This window comes from Triticum aestivum, chromosome 6B (assembly GCF_018294505.1).
Source record: "Triticum aestivum cultivar Chinese Spring chromosome 6B, IWGSC CS RefSeq v2.1, whole genome shotgun sequence".
Classification (NCBI taxonomy): Eukaryota; Viridiplantae; Streptophyta; class Magnoliopsida; order Poales; family Poaceae; genus Triticum; species Triticum aestivum.
Window position 1 is genome coordinate 343,657,184 of NC_057810.1, and position 9,737 is coordinate 343,666,920.

Sequence of the window (9,737 nt, forward strand, 5' to 3'; positions counted from 1 at the left end):
CCACACCCCTCCCGATCAACAGGACCCCCGTTTCGACCGTAGGAGGAACGTTTCCTCCGTTTTGCGGTACGCCACACCCCTCCCGATCAACAGGACCCCTTTCCGAACGTAGGAGGTCCGTTTCCTCCGTCGTGCGGTACGCCACGCCTCGTTTCCATCGCCTGTTCCGTCCAAGCCCTCCCGATGAACACGACCATGCATTCCGTTCTGCCCTAGCCGGTTGGCTCCCACGCGTTCCGTTGCCTCCTGATGAACACGACGCATTCTGTTGCCTCCCCATGAACACGACGCATTCCGTTGCCCCCCATGAACACGACGACGACGCTGTTTCTCCGTTCCGACCCAGCCATGTACGTATGCGCGAGTAGGCGTTCGAGACCCTGCCCATATGTACGTACGTGGCCGTATTTTCTTTCTTGCACCCTCGCCGTTGTACGTACATGTACATGCTACGTGCGCGCCTCTACTACGACACGTGCGCTCCTCTACAACGACCAGTATGTACGTACACGTTCGCGACCAGAATGACAACGCTACATACGCTTCGACCAGGTGGGTCCCGACTGTCCGGCACTTCCTTGCGTGCAAAAATGTAGCTGGTGGGTCCCAGCAGTTAGAGGGGCGAATCATTTTTTTTTGCCCGGACGCACTTCCTTGCGCACGAAGATGTAGCTGGTGGGTTCCAGCAGTCAGGGGGGTGAATCGTTTTTTTTGCCCGAACGCACTTCCTTGCGTGCGAAGATGTAGCTGGTGGGTCCCAACAGTCCGGGGGAAACGTTTTTTCGTGAAATACGGTGGCCCGTCTGCTGGGTCCCAGCTGTCAGGTGGAGGAATAATTATTTTGCACGTAATAAGGAGGCACTTCCTTGCTGCGGCCATGGACCCAGCTGTCAGCCTCTCCACGTATAGTCCACGTCTGATGGAAGTCATTCCTTGACCACGCCGCGCCGAGAGCACCAGGGCGGTGGACAACGGCGAGGCCTAGGAAGGGGACGACGTAGAGCCGGGGAAGACGCGGCAGTGGATGCCCACGCGTAGAGGAGTACGAGGGTTCACTGGTTCGCTGTGGTGTGAGGCTGCTGTCGCCGCAGAATAACAGGGGGTGTGGGTGGGTAGAGGGATGGCCTGGCCAGCGGTGGGACTAGTAGGGGGCGGTGACGCCTCCGTCGCATCACAGCTGGCCACGGGAGGCAGGAGCACGAGGCATGACCGGCGCTGGTTTGGGCGGCTGGAGCAAGAAGACCAGAGGTTGAAGAAGCACTATGGCCATTGGATGGACATCGTAGGGTCACTGGAGCTAGAATTGTACATATTGACTAAGTTGACAAATCCCTCCGTCCCCGTCAACTTAGTAGGCCCACAAGTCAGCCTCCCACCAAGGTGAGTCCCAGCTAGCAGGGGGAGTATTCATTTTTTTTGTGCGTAATAAGGAGGCATTTCCGGTGGGTCCGAGCTAACAGCGGGGGGAACGTTTATTTTGTGAAATACAGAGACCCTTCCGGTGGGTCCCAACTATCAGGTGGAGGAATCATTATTTTGCGCGTAATAAGGAGGCATTTTCTTGTGTGGGCCCCTACTGTCAGCCTCTTCCGATGGCTGTTGTTTGTTGACCATGTTGACCTCGCCGCACCGAGAGCACAAACGCGGTGGATGAGGGCGAGGCCTAGGAAGAGAACCACCTATAGCCGGCGAAGCCACCGCAGCGGATGCCCACACTGAGGGGAGAACGAGCGCTAACTGGTCGTCTGCGGGGTGAGGCTAACATCGCCGGAAAATAACAGGATGTGTGTGTGGTTAGAGGGATGGCCTGGCGGCAGCGCAACCAGCCATGGGAGGAGGGAGCAGGCAGTCCCGCCGGCGCTGGTTTGGGCGGCTGGAGCAGGAAGATCAGAGATTGAAGAAGCACGGCGGCCGTTGGATGGACATCCAACAGTCACTGTTGTGTGTTGACTAAGTTGACAAAGCCTTGCGTACGCGTCAAAAAAAATTAGGACAGCGTCATCGTTAACCTAGTAGGCCCAGAAGTCAGCCTCCAAATCTATGGAAAACAGCATACAACCCATTAGCCATTATTTTCAATAATTTACAGCCCATTTGCTAATTCTTAAGGATATGTGAATCCCATATTCTTTTTATTAGCATTACAAACCATATATTCTGGGCACTGCTAAAAAATTCAACAAAACTTTGCATATTTCGGTGGGGTCCAAACTCTTTTAATCACGAAATTTCGAGTCACGTTAAAAATAGTTTTCAAAAGATTATATCAAAATAAAATTCAAAAAACAATTCTCCGCAAAAAAATGAATGATATTTAGAATCTTAACTAGCAAGATGCCCGTTCGTTGCACGGAACATGAAGATGCATTTGTATGAGTAGTTTATCTTGTGGGAGAAAAGATGATATTTTAATGTAATTGCCAGTTGGCTTTGGTTTTTATAAGAGTAGAGAGTAGAGAAATCCTAAAAAATGATATTTTAATGCAATTGCCGGTTGGCTTCGGTTTAAAAATTTACAGCCCATTTCTTACAACTTATAGCCCATTTTCTGGGGAAGCCCATTTCTTGTCCCTCCTTGTCTTGACAGATGTGTAGCCCAGCAGGGCTGAGAAAAGCAAGTAGGCCTTAGTTTTGGTATTCTCCAAAAAAAAGAACTGTGCTAGCCAATTTCAGAAAGAAAAAATATATCAATTGGGCTCGTCATGTGCTTAATAAAAGCGTAAGCGTGGGCTAGACGGGCCACAGCCCCCGCACAGCGCGCAGTTGAGCTCCGTCTCTGAAACTGAAAAACAACTGGGCGAGCTGCTGGGTCCCTGGTGTTATCCGCTTGTTGTGTAATTTTCTCGTTTATTGACTACATTGACAATGGCGTGGAACCTAGTTGTCAAACAATTAGGAGGAAGTATTTTTTTGGCTTGTAATAACGACGCACCTGCTTGCGAAATGCAATGACCCTGGTGGGTCCCTACTGTCAGCCTCTCCACATACAGTCATCTCTTGATTCCTCTTGGTTGTTGACCATGTTGACAACGCCAGATGGCGGCGGGCACAGCGAGCTAACCAAGGCGGAGAACGACGGCAAGGCCTCGGACGGGAACAAACAGCAGCCATGGAAGATGCGGCAGTGTAGTGGCAGGTGGAGGGGAGTACGAGGGAAACAAAATGCAAGTCAAGCTTACAAATGGTACGAAAAGCCCAAGGATTAATTGTTCATCAATTTTTTAGACAAAACCCAGATTGAACATGATAGTAACATCTAACCCAACCACTCTTTTTTGCAGTCACAAACAAATGGATCGGTCTGATCCATAAAATCAACATCCTGTGCAGAAAAAATTATTTCAGGATGTCTACAACTTATTGTAAATATAAGCCGAGCACATTTAGAAGCCCATTTGTCCACCTGAAACTTCTTTTTTTGCTGTTCAACATGTTCGTCCGTGAGAAATCTCTTACTGTAAAAATTAAGCCTCATGGACAATAGTAACCTCGTGTTCAACATGAAGAATGTGACAAAGCTTCTGTTTGCCTGGTTGGATGCATATCGTCCCATCGTTATTGTCCTCAAATGAATGTCATGAGAACTGAGAAAATCCTTGTGCTTATTACGCCAACGATTGGTTATATGTTTTTCTCCATGTGGTTCTCCCTAAGTAGACATGAAGATTGAAAACAGTTAAGGTCTAAAAAAGAGTATGTCGAAAGAACGACAGCTGAACAGTTAATTCTAGTACAATATATACGGGCTTTCAATATGCATGAAATCATCACCTCTATGTATAAATTCTCCAGAGATCGAAAGCATCGCAGCAAGCCAATAATTATGTCCAGATCAAAACTATACATACTGATATATATGATCTTGACAGAATCCAGTAGCATTGATAGGCTATCAATGGACGAACTCTTCATTGAGCATATAACATAATATTAGTACCCAAAGTGTACTCCAAGATGATATAAAACTTATGCGCACAAATGAAAAATGCAGCATATGATTACAAATGTGTAGATGATAATATACGGTACCTGAAAAAGTGAGGAGCCAAACACCAACTCCTTGTGATTATTAAACGGGTCACGAATTACACCCAAGGTCTCCAGTTTGGGCGCAGAGACGACAGTTATTTCTGAAGGTGTATAACAATTATGAAGGAGCAACCTTTCAAGTGAAGGGGCATCTTCGATGATGAGCTTCTATCCTTTAAAACAAATTCCAATGCTTTTAAGGTGAGGCGACTTTATTTGGAGACAACTGATACCGATTTCTATTCCCAAAACAATCAGCAAGCACTCCAGGGTAGGGCAACTGGAGTGGATGATGTTGTGCAGTGAGGCCTCCGACAGATAAACCACCACAAGCGAAAGTTTTTTTAGCAGTGGGAGTCGAAGCATTTGTACCAGATCATCTGGTAGATGGCACCGAGCGATGGTGGCGGTGTGGAGAGAGGAGGAAAACCACGAGATGGACAATGGTGGTGTGGGCGCGAATTTTTGGTATGTTCGTGGTATGAAACTTTCGTGGTAATGGTAGAACTCAAACTACTGGAGTTTTCCGAATTCAGGGGATGCCAGCCAAGTGTCCACCTTGCCGGGTATGGACATCAGGTAGCTTGTTGGGATGCAGAGGCATTAAACGTGGCCCTTTTGGTGAGAAGAGACGATGGCTATGATGAGATCAAATTCAGGAAGAACAGATATCTGACGACAGTCGAGATTGAGGGGCGCGGTGCGCCATAGAGGGCGCCACCGAGTTGAGAGGACTTGTGTGCGGCAGCAATCCTTGGTGGGGAGAAGCGAGATGATCTCCTCAAGGATGACGCCTGGGAGATCGCTGATGCGGTCCACCGGAGATTCTACCGGTTCCTCAGATCCAAGTGGGGGGGGGGGCTCGCCGCTTCTCCCCGCGCTACTGGGTGCGGGATCTACAACCGGCGTCGCCGCTGGCGGGAGCCTCATCTTTTTGGCGCTGGGGCCAGCCGACTCCATTTTCCTTGTGGGCGTCGCGCCGAGCTCACAGGTTTGGCAGAGTAGCTAGAGACGAGCCTAGTGGCAGTGCGAGTGGGGAAGAAGGAGGGCTGGGGATTTCTGTAGGAGTGGAAGAAGAGGAGCAGGCATTTTCTATACGAGTGAGGAAGAAGGTGAGCAGGGTTTTCTGGACGAGTGAGGAAGATTGGGGAGCGGGGGGAATTGGGTGGGGAGACGGAAGCGGGAGAGCAAGCTGTTCGTGTTTATAAGGCCCGCTGCACTAACTACTCGCTTTTTCCCAAGAACCGCTCTCTTCTTTTGCGTTGCTGCATGACTGGTCATGCATGCAGGATGCATGTGCCCACTAGCCACTGCATGCGCCTAGTTTGTTACTAGGCCTATTTAATAGGGTTGTTATGGAGTAAATTAAGGAGATTTATTTTCTCTGTCTGCATCCACCAAATTAGAGGATGCGGTACTGTATGCAGACACTCACATTAAACTAAGATTCAGAAGAACGAAAGTTCAGCATGTCTATGCATCTCAATGATTCACCATACTATAACCAATATACAAAGCTATGAGAAGGTGTGGAAATAAGAAATCGGTCGATGCTTCTCTGAGCAAAGGGGCTCCCTGCGCACGCATTAATTTCCTGGGCATGCTTGTTTCTTCTCAATGTTGCGAGCACTTTGAGCATGTTGGCAACTCCACAGCTAGCTAGTTGCCTCATCTTGCAATTGATGCTGACACATTTGCAGCAAACACATGAGGCAATAGAGATGACTCAACATGGGTCCATATTGTGCAGTTCCCCTGATATCATATTCATTGTCCTGAATCTGAAAAGATAGGAAAATAGTTGCTATACTTAAACGGTGTTGCAAAAAAGTAGCGCATATCAATAGCTCGGCATGACAAAACACGATCATCTAGACGAAGGGGATACTGACCTGCCTGAGGAAGATTACATATAATTTCATAAGTCCTTGGTTGATTTCCACCTTCGGCTGCACTGCTTGTTTGCTCCTCCACACATGACAGGATCGTTCCGCACTGCATTCAGCAAGTCAACGTACGAATAAGCTAATTTCATTTTGCGGTGGTCATTGTACCTAGTTACGAATGTAGGAATACCTGGAGCACCATGAGGTTAGCTGACAGAAGGTAGATGTAGCCATATAAATTTTGTGCGGTGCTACCAAATTGAGGTTTGTATCCCTTCCCGTTATGAGAATTCTTCTTGAAATTGGTAGAATGTGACGGCTTGTTCTTTGCATCAAACTTGCCTTTCCCCTGAGATTTGTTCTTGTTGTTTTGGGGCTGGTTGGACTGGAAGTTCTTCTCATGTACCATGTGGGCACTAGAAGCTCCCTCGGCGACCCGAGCACGTGTGTCTTTTGCTCTCGCCTTCTCCTCAAAATCAAGAGTGCTAATGAGATCCAAAACAGAAAACTCATGTCTCTTGTTTTTTAGAGAAGTAGCAAAATCGTTCCACAAAGGTGGAAGCTTGGCAATGATGGTCCCAGCAACAAATTTGTCCGGCAACACACACTTCAAGTACTCAAGTTCCTTAGAGAGTGACTGTATCTCATGGGTCTGCTGAACAACAGAGCGCTCATCAACCATCTTGTACTCACAGAATTGCTCCATGACGTACAACTCGTTGCCAGCGCCCGAGGGCCCAAACGTGGCCTCGAGCGCAGCCTACATGTCTTTGCCGTTGTCAAACGACATATATGAATCCACAATGGAATCGTCAAGAACACTCAGCAGGGCGGCTTTGAAGAGGGTATCCATGTTCTGAAAAGCTTCCTGCTGTGTAGGATTAATGTCAGGACCCCGATTCTATAACACACCGATCTTGCATGTAACACCTCATATCACTTTGCGGCCTCACGCACGGTATTCCCACGGGTGTCGCCTTACCATGCCTGGGACCGTTTGCGCCTTTTGGCACACGTATATGATAGTGTCGCTAGCATCCATATGACAAGAACCCGGGCTGACATGGCTAGTCGTGAACCCGAAGTGGCACTAACTTACAGGGACAGGCATACATGACCCAGCATTGAACGTGTCGGTCAGCAGCGGGTGAATCCGGGCTGTAGCAACTGGGCTAGCAGGACTCCGAAGAATCTGGGTTGTAGGAGGCTAACAGGACTCCGCTAGACACCGCGTGACATTTCCCCGAAGGGACAGACACAGGAATGAAGAAGGACACATGCCGGCCAGCCTAAGTGTTCCGGAGCAGTAGCAAGCTACCAGGACTCAGTGGAAGCACTGGGAGACATTTCCCGGTAAGAGAGGCTACTAGGGATAAACAACTAGATAGTCAGATCCCACACATAGCAATACACATTACACGTACGCATAACATGCAAGTATGTGATGTACAACATGGCATCACAACATAACTCAACAACTCATATAGATAAAGGCTCAGAAGAGCCATCATAGCATTTATTACAAGCAGGGGTCACATGACCCAACATTCAGAGCAAACAAGCAACAAGCGGAAGCATTACATGTCTGAGTACAGACATCTACAAATGAAAAAGGCTGAAGAGCCTGACTATCTACAACATCCTATCAAGATCGTAGCTGAGGTACAAGCTACTCGTCGAAGTCCACGAGAACACTAGTAAGACCAAAATCTCCGCTGCAAAAACATAAATAAAGCAACATGAGTACAAAGGTACTCAGCAAGACTTACATCAGATCCTATCATACATGCATTTGTATCAAGAGGGTAATGTGGGGTTTAGTTGTAGCAAGCCAGCTTTGACTCAGTGGCTATCATGTTCTACGACTACGAGAAACTTCTTTGAGGTGAGATGGCGCACACGAGTCCACTAATTACCACACAATACACTACTATGGATTCATCCTCGTCTTCCTACGAGAAGGCCATCCATAGCACTCACACTTGTCTTGAGCATTTTATAGTATCCACTTCAAGTTGTCTATGTACCATGTAAGCATCCAAGAAGTCCATAACCGCGGACCCGGCTATTCGAGCAGATCATGTTAACCCTGCAGGGGTGTACTTCTTCACACACGCTCTTGCCACTTACCGCCATGTACACGTCATCTATCTCCGCAACCTTCAAGCGGAAGCTTGGCGAGGGTGTTGGCCACGACCTGACTAACCACACAAGACCCTAATCCAGGTTTATCGCCTATTCGGGTTCCATCCGCAAGGAGATCCGGCCGGGGTGTCGCTCACGGCCCCAAACGATGTGTGCAGGGTTCCCGAGCCCACCATCTGGGTGCCACTCGGTACACTAGGCCACGTGTGCCTAGTCTGTCCCAAGCCCACCCTGTTGGGTGCCACTTGGTAGAAAAATAGCACTACCTACAAACACCAGAAACTAGTTGCGACTCCTAGTCAGAGATCAAGTTGGTTAATAAGTCGAGAGGGCTTGGAGCACCCGGAGCCCAATGTGTGGTAGTATCGAGTCATTGGACAACATACATAGAACTCAGTGCTTAAGGCGGTTCCAGTGAGACAACCCACCATGTACTCCTACATGGCCTCTCACCGCTACCTTTACCAAATCGTGTTCACACGTTCACTCTCAGCATCAGAACATAGGGCACTGTACTCCAATTCATTCCCAATGAATCAAACCTGACACAACTCTAAGCAATAGCGGGCATAGCATGGTAGGAACACAACATGGCTCAATCAACTCCTACACATGCTAGTGGGTTTCAACTATTTACTGTGGCAATGACAGGTCATGCAGAGGAATGGGTTCAACTACCGCAGCACGAAGTAGCAGATGAATCATTGTTGTCCTAATGCAATAATTGAGAGCAGGAGCAAGAGAGTAGGATTATATCGGAATGAACAAGGGGGTTTGCTTGCCTGGTAGATCAACAAGGAAGGCACTACTCCTCACACAGGTACTCTGGAACACTCTCCGGAGCAGGACCTATTGAGAAGGAACGGTGCCGGCAATCAATACACAAGCATATGCAGCAATATGATGCATGAACATGGCATGTAGAAGTGATGTTATTTGAGCTAATGCAGCTAGCAATCATTTGGTTGAAGTTCGTTTGAACCAAGAGTTCAAATGCAACTCTAAGATAAGCTCTTATAAATGCCATTTATATGTTTTCACTTATACAGTAGGTATAAGTTGGTTTGTCATGCATGAAACTAGTACAGATGGAAAGATTGCATTTTTCTGATAATTTTTCATATATAAATTATTTCAATCTGAGCTACGGTTGAATTTCTATGATTTTTTGAAGTTTTGCTAATTTTCTGGAATTTCCCTGATTTATATTTAAACCAGAAAAGGATTAATTGTGTCAGCATGACGTCTGGGTGACGTCAGCAGGTCAACGGGTCGCTCCAGGTCAAACCTGATGTGTGGGGTCCACACGTTAGTGACACGGGGTTAAACAGGGGGTTATTTGCTTAATTAAAAGGATTAGGGGGCACGGGGCCCACTGGTCAGTGTCAGGGGTTAGATAGGCGGTGGTTAGCACTAAGCTAATCACCTGGCCGACGCGGCCCACCCGTAAGGCCGGCGAGGTCGTCGGCGGCGACCACAGGACGCGGCGGCGTCCGCGTTGGGGGCCACGGGGGCAGCGTCTGAGAGCACCGGGGCGTAGCCCGTGCTCTCCCGCATCTAGGGGAGCAGACGGGAAGCCGCGAGGACGCCGGAGCTCACCGGAGCGGAGCTCGCGGCGGCGGCTGGAGCTCGGCTCGAGCGGGCGCACGGCTACGGCGCACAGAGAGGCAGGAGAGG